General features: G+C 40.0%; 1 protein-coding gene across 2 annotated transcripts in view; it reads right to left on the bottom strand.

The window, feature by feature from the left end:
• LOC135546150 (glucagon receptor-like) overlaps positions 1 to 4901 on the bottom strand; it is a 34529-nt gene extending 29628 nt beyond the window's left edge. The window contains exon 1 of one of the 2 annotated variants that reach the window (XM_064974338.1): positions 4740 to 4901. The gene's annotated coding sequence lies outside the window, so the exon portion shown is untranslated. Of the gene's footprint in view, positions 1 to 2499; positions 2946 to 4739 lie in introns of those variants that run through there. The other variant, XM_064974339.1, reaches the window with a different exon arrangement.
• Between the last annotated feature and the right edge of the window lie 9461 nt (positions 4902 to 14362).

Raw genomic sequence — 14362 nt, 5'->3', positions numbered from 1 at the left:
TTTCGACGGAGGACACCGGGCGGACACCTGGAAAATGTAGTCTCTTATGGTCAATCTTCCAATGATATGCCTACAAATACGTCACAATGCTGCAGACACCTTGAGGAAACGATAGATAGGGCAGGCTCATTCCTGTCGCATTCACAGCCATATAAGGAGACAATGGAAAACAGAGCCTCAAAAATCCTGCTCATTTCCTGGTTGCCGTTTCATCTTGGTTTTGCCTGTAGCTCCTGTTCTGGGGCACTCACAGACAATATCTTTGCAGTTCTGGAAAATTCAGAGTGTTTTCTTTCCAAAGCTATCAATTATATGCATAGTCGAGCATCTTTTTGTGACAAAATATCTTGTTTAAAACGGGAACGTTTTTCATCCAAAAATGAAATAGCGCCCCCAGAGTTTCAAGAGGTTAAGAACAAATTCTTACTTTCAATGACGGCCTAGAAACAGTGGGTTAACTACCTGTTCAGGGGCAGAATGACAGATTTGTACCTTGTCAGCTCGGGGGTTTGAACTTGCAACCCTTTCGGTTACTAGTCAACACTCTAACCACTAGGCTACAAGCTAAGCTTGTGAGTGAATATATTTCTTTCATTTCATTTGTGATTTTCATGAATAGTTATGCTAATGAGCTTGAGGCTATGATTACGCTCCCGGATACGGGATTGCTCGATGCTAGAGGTTAATAACAGACTTGTATGCCATCTGTATGTACTGTACAAATAAAATGGTTAAATTACGAGTCTAGTTGGTTTAGCCACAGAAAAAGCCAGCAACCTTTCCCCTAGCCATGCTAGCCATGATTGGCTGAGATAATGAGTGGGCTGGACATGCCAAGAGATGAGTTTGGAGATGGTCAGTATGTGTAGGTAATCCTGTCTAACACTGCTTTTTTATGTATCACGTAGTAGAACTGCATAAGTGTTGCTCCACTTTCTGTAGGACTGAGTTTTGAAATCAGTGGAATTAGAGTATGATAGATAAGGAGATGGAGAAAACTCATGTTTCAAACTAAGGGTAACCATGGCATCCGTGACAGGGATAGGCGTCCATCCATTATGTATATGGATAAAACAGTCTAGCTAGCTACATTTTCAGATATTACTCATTTCTAATTTTGACAGAAAGTCATTTTCATTTCAAGTTAAAGTGTACTGTTAGTTAGCTAGGTTAGCTGGCTGTCTGGCTCGCTAGCTAACGGTACGTGTATGATATTATTTGTATCTCAGAGCCATTTGCTTTGCTAGATATAGCCTAATGTTAGCTTGCTAACATTGAACCTGGTTGGTTAGATACCTGCAGATTCATGCAGGGTAGTAACGTCATGAGTTGGGATTATGGTTAATTTTTTACCTAGCTAGCTAGCTAGCTACACTTCTTAACAAAAGACTCCACTATGCAAGTAACCATTTCAATAGAATGTCACTGCGACAACTGTTGATAGACGTAGCTGGTAAATTCACTCTGGCTATCTACTCCGATTTCAGAGAAATCTCATCTGAGTGTGCCAGGGCGCAGAATAACTGATGAATCTATAAACGCCTGACATCCGTTGAATATGGCCGGTGTCGTGTCAGTAAACATTGGCAAAAAATAAATAATTGTTGCCAGCAGCACAGTTGCAGTCACCAACGCTCTGGATAACATAAACACAGCCTAACCAGCTGCTAGAGTAAAATGGTCAGTGAGTCGTTTTCTCATTTGTGTCTGGAAGTAGCTAGCAAGCTAGACAATGTTAGCCAGTTAGCTTGGGTGTTTGACTGTTGTTGTTAGGACAGAATGCTTGGATCAGCCCTTAAAGAGTTGGGTGGGACTAAAGTTTAAGAGGGTGTGAATGATGCTGAATGGGTGTAGACAAAGAAGAGCTCTCCAGTAGGCACCAAAATATTCAGAGGCCATTTTCTCAAAAGTGAGGTTAAAAGTCTATCAACTTTCAAAATTATTGTTCCTCAAATGCAGTGTATGATATACCATTTTGTAGCTCTGTGTCTCTGCTTTTATCCATTTAAAAAAAAAAAAAAAAAATTCAAATGTTGCTACGTAAGACCGGATCAAGGTGGTCTCGGTAACAAACTATGGCATAAACAGATTAGAGCAGATTAGAGGGAATTTCGATAAATACATTAATGAGCGAGCTAGGACGGACGTAGTCAATATAACTATTTGTTCAGCACTTTTGAAATTTACAGCGACAAAATTTAGAACATGGGCCATTCTTACAGTATTCTCCTTGTACACCAAGACTGAACCGTAGGAAAAAAATAAAGAGGGCATATAAGCAAGCGTACAATATTCAATGATGACATTTCTCTATAACAGGCTATAGGCTACATATGCACCACCAAGTCAGAACAGTAGGCTAAAGTATGAGGGGGAAATGGCTACTAACAGTTTACTACACATGCTACACTTAGTATTACTTTCTTAGCTATGGTATACACACATCCCTGGCATATTACATAATTTATGCAGCAGCGTACAAGACATTTTTGGACTCACCTTGTTGTGCTGTGCTCACTTGAACAGGAAGCTGGCACTGCATTCCTTTGTGGGCACATTTTGTCATCAAACTTTGTCAAAGTCTGGCATTCTCTGGATTTATGGTGCTTTCAAGACAACTGGGAACTTGAAAAAAGAACAAGGTCAAATCATGATGTTAGTGACCTTCAGGTCGGAGCTCTGGGGTTCCCGACTTGGAATTCTGAGTTGGATGACCTTTCAAAATGTATTTTTCCAGTCTGAGCACTTTTTTCCCCCAGAGTTCCCAGTTGTCTTGAACTCACTGAGGTCTGAGATTTCCCAGTTCTGAGTTTCCAGTTGTTTTGAAAATGACAGAAGTCTTGCTGGATTGACAGCATGGCCAATGCTGAATGTTTATCCTTCCAAGCTTGTAAAAAAATACCCTTAAACCCAGACTTGAACCACACATCCACTCCACTGAATAGCAAGCTAGTGATTGCTTTGCAAAGCTTGCAGTTAGCCACTGATTCCTTATTCCCTCCTTCCATTGTGAAATTTGCGATTTCCAACTCGTTGTGCAATGTTTATGTCCCTTGTCATATGACAAGGGTTGAAAAGAATTTGCCAGTAGATTGTCGACTTGATTCATGATGATGACTGCTAGCTTGCTAGCTAAGATTTTGAAAGTCAGTCCAATCAAAATTACTGTAGATATAACGTGAGTTGACATTTTATCTGTGGCCAATGACCTTGAGCCTTCTTGGCTGGGCACTTCTAATTTAACTCTATAGCAGCTCCCAAGGGGCTTGAATTTTTTTGCTCTCCGTGTAGATTTTGCGGTGATAGTGTCCCTATGAGTGACAGAACACTGAGCCAAACACCGCACAACTAGAAAACATTACCAACCCCTACGCTCCGTATTTTCAGATGGCTGCCGCAACACCACAGAAATCACTGAGCGAGGCTGAAACACCTGCATTTTGGAGCTGCCTTATAACAACTAATCTAATCACAATGATGCAAGTCGGTGTCCAGTTGTCTTTTGTCAGGAATTCACCATTGCCTCTTGAAGAATAATTCACCTGTAGATAGGACTACTTGCAATGAGAACTTGACCAACCAGTTTCGAACACATCACATACATACATCTGTAATGAACTCTTATTTGTTTGTTTTTATGAGGTCCTGTGTTCAATAACCCACGAACTAATCTCAAACCTCAACAAAAGAGCAATATTGTTTTATATACTTTCTCGTAAAAGGAGGTTTCCTTTCTTTACAGGATGAAAGACCCCCATATTAAAATATTGTTTACCACGCCACACAAATAGTTGTACAGTCTAAAACAGAAATAGGTTAATCCTAGCAAATAGGTTAATCCTCAAACCAACAAGATTTCAGCTGTTTGCCCAACTATCAATACATTAGATTAGCGCCTTCCATTGGCTAGGTATCCCCCTTTCTCTTTCCTTTCAATTTGTTTCTGGAAGCGCGCCCTCGTGCTGCACTACAGCTGTCAAGTGTAAAGTCATGGGTAGAGAGCGCTAGTTGTGCGGAAGGCACAGACGTGAAGCATGCCCGCAGTCTGCACGCACAACCATGACTTGTTATTTCCAACGTAGTAACTTTCTAACACTTATCATAATATTGATGTGACAACAGGCCTACTAGCGTTTGCAAACTTGTCAGTTTGAAAATTAAACAAACATGTAACCATACCATATCAGATAAATATAGGCCTAATGGAAAGGAAAACGAAAAGGCCTAATAGGAAAACCAATAACATGCAGCAGCATAAAATATAAAGTATAACATATAAATATAAAGTCTACTCTACATAATAGGAAAATAATCATGTAAATATCACTCGGCTTACTACTACCACTACAGCTACTACTACAACAAATAATAATAATAATAATATAGCCTACTATTTCTAATCAATTGTTACTGTGATAATGATCAATTCGTTGTTTTATTTAGGCCGAATATACATTTCTCCAGGCGAAAGTCTGCTTTCTGATCATGTTAAATAGCATTATCCTGGACGCCTGAAGTCGCTGAACGACAATCATGTTACACAAATTATGTACAATTATCAGCAAGTGGCTCATGCGCCTCACACTGAGCTAAACCACTTTAAATATATATATATATTTTATATCATTTATGCGCAAAAGTGCATCTATCAATGCAGACTACAAAGTTGCCAGCCACAACGTAATTTAAACCATTAATAAACACTATTACTGAAATTCATAATGAAAACATTATCTTACCGTTCTGGGAATCATTTTGTTCAGTGAAGGTTTCTTTTCTAGATCCCGTGCGCATGTGAAATGGCCTTTAAACGGCAAATACAGAGCGTATTTCAAAATTACAGGTATGTAGAGGAATCAGTAAGGTTTGTGAGACAGAGGCGCCTCCACCCGTGCGCTGAAATACTTGTGAAGCTTGTGAAACCACTCTGCAAGGAATTGAAACAAATTAGCGCACGGCTCGCCCACTCTCTGTCGACTGCGCTGGGCGCTCAGAAATGCACGAAAAACACTATACAATTGGAAAATGATGTCGCTCACGCAATTGAAACCATAACAAAGCATTTTCACAATTCACTGTTTTGGCAAAAGGTTAAGGGATTTGGCTGGAGAAATGTAACCAAACTCAAATTCATAGACCGAGTTATGGATGCAAGGACTGACCATCCAATGATATCAACATGATAGTTCTAACCATGTTTTGAGGCTATACAGTGTTAGTTTACATATATTTTCTTTACAAACATTGGAAAAACATGCATTTATGTTAGCTTCTGATGGGATACGACAGTTGAACTAAACCCAAGGGGCATTTTTAAATTATACTCTTCAAGAATCAATGGGTTTAAGCTTTATGATGAATTAAACATTCAAAAAATGGATGTAGTAACTGCAGATTGTCCCTTATAAAAGGTACAGCAATTGGTATTACTTTTCAAAGAAAAAACAATTGGAAAGACCAAATATTTATGTGAAGTAGTTTATATTCTAAATTGATCAGAGAATGACCCTGGATTAAGGATATTCAGAGGTCAAAAGACAAGAATACTTGAATCTTTAATGTCTTACCAAACAAACCATAATTCAGTGAACATTAACTGTGCCAGAATCCCACTGTTTGTTTCACAACTTTTTGTTTCGATGTTTGTCCATGTTCTCATGCACACATGACCACACAAAGGTAATGTGACTGTTTACACGTCAAAAACTATCTCTCCAATCCCACATGACCGCCCACACGAGAGCCAACATACCAGCAACAAACTCATTCACGGTTACAATGGACAAAGGGCAGGGTTCAATGTCAACCAGTTGGGTGACTTTTCAGCCTCACATTCTTGGGCATACAGGGATACCTCAGTGTATTGCTAAGGAATGATATTTATTGTGAAGTTGGCCCTCCACCCCTCATGGTAAAGAAGTGTCTAATTAATCCATGAACCTTGCTTGTCCTAACACTCCCAACTAGCAAAAGCTACCAACATGTATTCTGAGTAATATAAGTAACTCCCTCTCTTTAGCAATGAGATCATTATCTATCCATTCAACCTATTGCCATGTATTCTGTCTATAGCCCTCTACCAGGAAACATGCTTTGTGTGTGACCACCATTATCTCTGACACTCATGATTTGTCTCAGCACACCTCTGGGTGATTCTCTGATAAGCTGTCTCTGCTGTTGTTTTTGCAGGATGAACAGAAACAAACCATTCTAGCAATTCCCAGCACCATGATCATCACAAGGCAAAAGGAACCTACAGTACCACGTCCTGCAGCAGTACAAGGGGAAAGGAGTCAGACCTGATTTACAGAGCCTCACAAATGTCTGGACAACAATCAAAGGGAACCAGTGCATCACAATTTAGAGGGTTCACCCAGGTCAGAAGAGAGCTGCCAAGTTCTTACTTTGCAGATTTAAGAAGAAAGGGGGAGAGAAGGCGGGGTGCAAGGAAGGGAATAGCGGCAGGTAGCTGGAGAGAAATAAGCAAGAGAGAAATAATGAGAGGATTACGATATTATGTATACAGAGTTGGATACTGTGACATCGAGTGGAGTATGCATGTTTAAGAAACAAGACCTGCGACAGCGGTTGGAGATACTTTGGTGGCTAAGCCTCTGCCTGAACACACTGTAACAATGGCAGCCCACAGAAGCCCTCTTAGCACAATTCTCAGGTTCAAGCATTTCACAAGATGTGTCTTGTTACTCCTGCAGCTGAGGCTGGTGCTGCTGACAGCTGACATGACACCAGTCATAGTGTTTGTCAAGAGAGCACGTTCTAAATTAGCACAGGAGACAGCTGAATAACTCACTAAGCTTCAATAAATGTTGCCTTGAGAGTGATCCAGTATTACCAACTGGGAGACATAGTAATAGAAGGATATCATATCCTCTGGCTGGAAAGATGACAAGATCAGGATGTGCAGGGAAACACATGAGAAACATAGAACCATGTCAGACATCAAAAGTGGAAATGTCCTATTACTGGGCGGGATCATTTGTCAGGGATCATTAGGGATGCAGGCTGAATGTTGCTGTGTGGCTGCAGGCCAAAGTCCTCCAACTGGCAAGTGGCAGTCTGGCAGCTGCTGTATGCATGAGCTTCATAGCAGCAGATCTTTTGGGAGCTCTGCTGCCCATCTCAGTACAAGAGAGGAAGCTGATCTGGCCCACTCCAACCATCCTGAGACAAACGATTAAATGAGTGATTGGAATGAAAGAATTGAGGCTTGCGGCATATGCTTTTCTCTTGTCTCCAGGAACTCACACCCTCCTGACTGAGATGAACTTGTTTCATTCCGGGATAACTAAAGCAGGGTTATCCAATGATGGCCCTCGTGCCAGGTTTTTTGTCCCCCCAAGTTTTCTGAGTAAGTTTTAATTGTTGGACATGAAAGACTGTAAGAACACCAAGAAATCAACTCGTGATTTTAATTTCAAGAAACCCGTTCCCAAGTATTCCCAACCATAATAGAGAGACACGTGATCGTATAAAAATGTAGGAATGTTTTGAAATGATTATGTTTTAGTCAAACATATCTGTTTGGGCTTCAATTTGCAGTCTACTAATTATTTGTAATTATGTTCTGGCTCCCTGACCATCCCCTCAAGAATAAAATCGGCCCTCGGCTGAATCGAGTTGATGATCCCCGCCCTAAAGGGTGACTTTTTACCACATTCATTCAGTAAATTATCAATTTAATCAATAAGGCACTGAAGCACAGTAAAGTCCTGCAGACCAGGAACCATTGGAAGGCTGTCCTTGAGCTTCCCACAGGGGGATTATTGGGTGGACTATGAATGTGTTGGCTGATAGCCATCCTTTTTGTCAAGCTCTTTCTGGCATTAAACCAGCTTGAATCATAACCTTACGTCAATACATTGACTCTACTAATGTACTGACGTCAGTGTTGGGGAAATTATATCGACTTTTATCAGGGAAAGCAGTCAGGTATTATCAGAAATGGTAATCAACCCAACCATATTGAACCGTGGATGGCTGGAATATTTAAGTGTAAAGTGCTTGTATAATAAACAGCTTTCCAGAAAGTTTTAAACCTGCAGGAGATGGGAATTTGTACCATTGATTGCTGTGTGAGAAAATGCAGTACTCACAGGTCAACGTGGTACAGGTACACAGTATATACTTTAGATATCTCGTAAATAGGGCTCTGACATTAAAGAGTGGTCCATCATTTACTGCCTGGTTGATATTTTAGGGAGAAATCACCAAGTTAGCATCATGTGGAGAGTGTTTCATGGAGAAACAGGTAGGGAGGTCAAAACTCAAACAAAAAACAAGCCTCTGTGTGAAGACCAAAATGTTTTTGTTTCACAAAAAAACAGGACTGTACTGTCACAGGGAAATGTGACATTTCTCATTGATTGCAATCTTAAATAAAATGCCTCAGACTTTTTCTGCATTTGACCTCTGCCGCAGGAGATAAATGCTCTAGGACGTGACTGTCCAACCCTGTTCCTGAAGAGCTATCGTCCTGTAGGTTTTCATTTCATCCCTCATCTAGCGCACCTGATTCTAATAATTAGCTGGTTGAAAAGCTGAATCAGGCCGGTTACAACTGGGGTTAGAGTGAAAACCTGCAGGAGGGTAGCTCCCCAGGAACAGGGTTGGACAGCTCTGCTCTAGGAAAAGACAGCAGGATAGTTGTGTTTTGATCATTGGTTTTAAAAATAACCTTTAACATGGACATTGTTCACGCTTTCTTTTCAGTATTTTCTTAATGAGGAAACTGTATTGCTTAAGATTATGCCGTCAACGGTGCCTCTTAGGAAAATAAATACAGCTGTTATTCAAGTGTATTTAAACTGAGTTATGATGAGATTAACTGAGGTCACCACTATTTAAAGTGCCAGGGTTAAGTCACGGTTATTTTTAGATGCATCACACAAAGAGGGATATTCAGCTCCATAATCATACATGGCATGGGGTTGACACAACTTTTATGTGTGTGGCTATGGTTCTTCTGGTGTTTTCTCTGAGAAATGTTCCACTTGATTATTCCACTGGCCCATGAGAAATCCAGGGAATATCTATTTATCATAGCTAATGAATAAATGACATCCTGTCTATGTGACATGGCTACATGACTAAGTGCATGTTATCCTCACGGACTCTATTCAAGGTTCTACAATGACATTGTCTCATAAATGTCCCAAAACGAAGTACAGGAGTGCTCATGCTTAATAGTCGAGGGAAAGATAGGGCAATTGACCACTGTTCGCCCATAAAACGGCATGTCGGCTGCAGGTTATTAAACCCACTGTTGGCTGCACAGCGTTTGGGCTCCGAGGCAAGTTTAAGGGCACATAGCAGCAGCCGCTCCCGTTTCTGCCCCATTTGAAATGAGATTGAGTGCCATACATTCAAATGGACTCTAGATGGTCTAGATTCATATCCATTCAAGGAAATTGGACAGGAAAAGCTCCTCTCAGGGTCTCTTGTCCAAGTGCTGCCCATCCTACCTGACACACAACAGATGGTGACAATGACCTCATTAGCATACAGTCGGTCTCTCGCCCCCCCCCCCCGCCGTAAGAACACAGCAGGGGAGGCATTTTTCCAATGAGTCTCGTTGCAACATCAATGGCAATCCAGTGTGCTGCATCCCTTATTCATTGCGATGGCATACATGACACCTAATGTAAGACGAAGCACAACCTATGAATTAGCCATGAGAACATACTGTTGCTCTCTGCTGTTTGTTCGAAGTCTTAACCATGTGTCAAACTCAGACAAATAAAAAGACAAACCAAATATTCTCCAATTAGACATACGGTACTTCTCTAGTTTGGATCCTCAGAATCCAGACGATTGACTGCCTTTAACAACAGAGATAAAACTACTAAAGCATCTCCCTCTTGGGTTAAATACGGCGGACACATTTCATTTGAATGCATTTAGTTGTACAACTGACTCGGTATCCCCTTTCCTTTCTCTTTTCCCTCTCACTGAGGAGCTTGAGGTTTCCATTATAGGAACCAGCCAGTGAGCAGAGTAAAACAGGGATAAATCGTAAGCAGGGGGAACAACACATGAAACAAATAAAGTGCAGTGCTGTGTGTCTCCCCAGCCATGTCTACCCTTCATGCCTCATATTCAAAGAAATTGAACTGTAGCACCTTCCTAGACCCTGAATCTCAAGTGTCATGGTGATTAAGCTGTGTTTGTACAGTAACGAACGGTTTACATTTCTCATGTCGTCCCCTGGAAGAAACCATGGCTAAAGCAAACAAACACCAGTATATAATACCTGCGAATGGAAACAAAGATTCTAAATTAATTTATTGTCCTGTTTTACCAAGTCAAAATGCCATTATACTGTTAAATAACCTCTGACTGAAAAACAATGCAAATGTTGGTTGTTCTTTTGTCGATGGAGTTTTCATTTTTACATTTTTAAATGTAACCTTTATTTAACTAGGCAAGTCAGTTTAAGAACAGATTCTCATTTACAATGATGGCCTATACCGGCCAAACCTTGACGACGCTCGGCCAATTGTGCGCCACCCTATGGGACTCCCAATCACAGCCGGTTGTGATATAGCCTGGAACACGAATGACCATGAATTTATGTTAGAAGCTGTAGCTATGTCGATTAGGAATGCATCACATTAGACTCTGCAGTTCTATGAACTATATGACAAGTTGTGGTCCCAAGGTGTTATGTCATTTGGATGTCAAATTTGTTGATATAATTTCAAGTGACAGGCCACATCGATTGGTCCTTCAACTTGGAGTATTCCAACAACAGTGTTTAAGTCAACAATAAAATATACTTTTCCCTGTGGGATTTCAATGTGACATTGCAACACAGATGGAGAAAGAACAAACATAAGGACTAAATATGGGAAATTCATCCATTTAGTCTAAAGGGTACTGCACTGATGAAATTCCTCATGGAATTGGCCGTGTCCAAATACGCATACTTCCATCCTAAATAGTAGGCCATTTGAGTATGTGAAAAAACAAAGTTTTATAGTACATGAAATTTAGAAAATCGAGTATACTTTAGATTTGATTGATTTATTAGGATCCTCATTTGCCGACACCAATGGCAACTGCTAGTTTTACTGAGGTCCGACAAATAACAAAAAAATGCATTTAAAAGCAGTGCTATATGTAGTGTGTGTATGTGTCCATCTATCAGTTTCAGATACATGTCAGTACATACACACAACAAGTAGGTCACGTGGGGGAGAGGCGGTGTGCCGTGAGGTGTTGCTTTATTTGTTTTTTGAAACCAGGTTTGCTGTTCACTTGCGCAATTTGAGATATAAGGTATTTCCATGCACTCATGGCTCTGTATAGTACTGTATATTTCCTTGAATTTGTTCTGGCCCTGAGGACTGTGAAAAGACCCCTGGTGGCATGTCTGGTTGAGTAAGTGTGTGTGTCAGCGCTGTGTATAAGTTGATTATGCAAACAATTTGGAATTTCCAACACATTAACATTTCTAAAAAAAACAAGAAGTGATGCTGTAAGTCTTACCTCATCTCTTAGCCAAGAGAGACTGGCATGCATACTATTAATATTAGCCCTCTGATTACAATGAAGAGCAAGACTTGACGCTCTGTTCTGGGCCAGCAGCTTAACTACTGTAGGTCTTTCTTTGCAGCACTTGACCATATGACTGGACAATAATCAAGATAAGATCAATCTTGAGCCTGCAGAACTTGCTTTGTGGAGTATGGTTTCAATAAAGCAGAGCATCTCTTTATGACGGACAGACCTCTCCACATCTTTACAACCATTGAATCCTTATGTTTTGACCATGACAGTTTACAATCTAAGGTAAAACCAAGTAATTTCATCCCTTCAACTTGTTCAACAGCCAAACCACTCATTACCAGATTCAGCTGAGGTCTAGAACTTATGGAATGATTTGTACAAAATGCAATTATCTTAGTTTTAAAGCTATTAAGGACCAGTTTATTACTTGCCACCCCATTTGAAAACTGACTGCAACTCTTTGTTAAGGGTTTCAGTGCCTTCATTAGCTGTGGTTGCTGATGGGTATATACAGTATGGTTGAATAATGTTTAATGCCAGTAGCAGGTCATTGGTAAAAATAGAAAAGAGTAGAGGGCCTAGAGAGCTGCCCTGCGGTACACCACACTTTACATGTTTGACATTAGAGAAGCTTTAATTAAAGAAAAGGGGTTCTATTAGATATATAGCTCTGAATCCACAATATGGCAGAGGTTGAAAAGCCATAACACATATGTTTTCTCAAAAACAGGTTATGGTCAATAATATCAAAAGCTGCACTGAAATGTAACTATACAGCTCCCACATTCTTCTTATTGTCATATGGGCTATTTTTTAGCTCTTTCCTGGTTAGTTTATCCTAGATAGACATAATATGAAAAAGACAAAACAACACAAAGCAAGAGAAATAAACAGATGTTCCGCAGTCCAGTAATCAGTTGGTGTGTGTAAGTGTGTGGTTGTGTGTGCTGCGGGGTTGAAGCTATGAACCCATAGGCTTGGCTCTCTCATCTCTTCGAGGCTTTTTGGAGGGAGGGTGGACAATGAGCTTGTCATAGCTGATGTAAGCAATGTCCCCAAGTGCTCTGGCAGCTTTCATGGCTGGGTTATTTCCTCTTCTGGCGCACAGCTTCAGGATAGTCTTCTTTGAGGATGATGTACGTTCCTCTCAAGTTCTTGGCTCTTTCCAGAACAGCTACCTTGTCCTTGAATCTCAGAAACTTGACCACATTTGGCTTGGATCTGTCAACTGGGCCGGTGGTGGGTTTTCCGTCCACAACAATTTTGTTCCGCCTTCATTGTCCCTCGAGATAATCAGATTTTTCTGTCATTGTTGTCATGGATTCACATACAGAAATGATGTCCTCTCACAATGACTGACAGAGTTCTGTCATCTTTCTGTTCTCCTGTTGAAATATCATATTCATTTTGGCTTTTTATCTAATAGAATTCACTGCACACATTTTCTTTTCACTGACATTCTTGCACTGACTCTATTATGCACACTCACTGAACTCCACCCACACACTCACACATACTACACTGACACTCCAACACACGCACACACACACACACTACATATGCTCACACAAAAAGTAAACACACCCACACGCATATTGACACCACACGCACACACACTCACACATAGACACACTTTCCCACTCTTCACATACATTGCTGCTACTCTGTTTATTATATAATCTGATTTCCCAGTCACTTTTACCTCAACCTACATGTACATATTACCTCAATTACCTCAACTATCTCATACTATCACATTGACTTGGTCCCGGTACTCCTTGCATATAGCCTCGTTGTTGTTATTTTATTGAGTTACCATTATTTAGCAAAACAAATAAAAAATACTTTGTAACGGTTCATTGTTGGGAAAGGCCTTGTAAGTAAGCATTTCACAGAAAAGTCTACACCTGTTGTATTCAGCGCATGACACAAATACCATTTTTTTCACTTGATTTGACTATTGAGGAAGATAATCATCTTTCCACACCACCTCACCAGGAATAAAACTGTTTGAATCAATGTTTTTCCATGCCATTTTAACAAAAAAATGTAATGTGATGATGTTGATGTTGAATCAATGTTGAAAACTGATTGGATTTGAAAAGGTCATCCCCTAACTTTTTAATCTAAGTCAAATGACATGGTAAATGTATTTGTTGATTTCAAATTGAATTGACGTTAGTTGACAACTCAAGTAAATGTAAATTAAACGTAGATGTTGAACTGACGTCTGTGCTGTCGTGTCTTTGGCTATGCCGGATTAAGTAATATGACATGCTATTCTATAAAATCATTTCTCCATAATTAATATTACCTGATTGAGCTAATCATGTCAATGTAATTATCTAGAGAGTCGGGCACCACAAAATAATATTTATAGAGCTGTTATCTTCCAAATAAACTCTTAAAGACCTAGTAATATTTTACATCAATAGCAGTCAATATTAATCGTCATCTTAATTCAGTCTCATCTGAAAGTTGTGAATTCTTGGTTATCTGCACGAACCCTGTTTAACAATTTGAATTAGCAATACAAAATTGGGTTTAATTATTTATTTACTAAATACCTACCTAATCACACAGAATTACACATACACACACAATTAAATCATAACTTGATTACAATTTACGTCATAAAGGAAAACGTCCCAAGAGGGCGGAACAGATATGACAGTTGGTTACACAAAAGAAAAGGGGCTGGGTTTGAGTGAAAGAGTGGGAAGACTGAAGAACAAAGGGCGAAGCTGTGCTATCGTAAATACAGTATCTTATGCATTCAAAATTACCGCCCATTTGGAAAAGGAAAATGAAATAAATATTTACTCTGAGCTGC

Source organism: Oncorhynchus masou, chromosome 9 (genome assembly GCF_036934945.1).
Source record: "Oncorhynchus masou masou isolate Uvic2021 chromosome 9, UVic_Omas_1.1, whole genome shotgun sequence".
NCBI lineage: Eukaryota > Metazoa > Chordata > Actinopteri > Salmoniformes > Salmonidae > Oncorhynchus > Oncorhynchus masou.
Note: the sequence above shows the minus strand (reverse complement) of the source record. Positions and strands in the feature narration are given on the sequence as shown.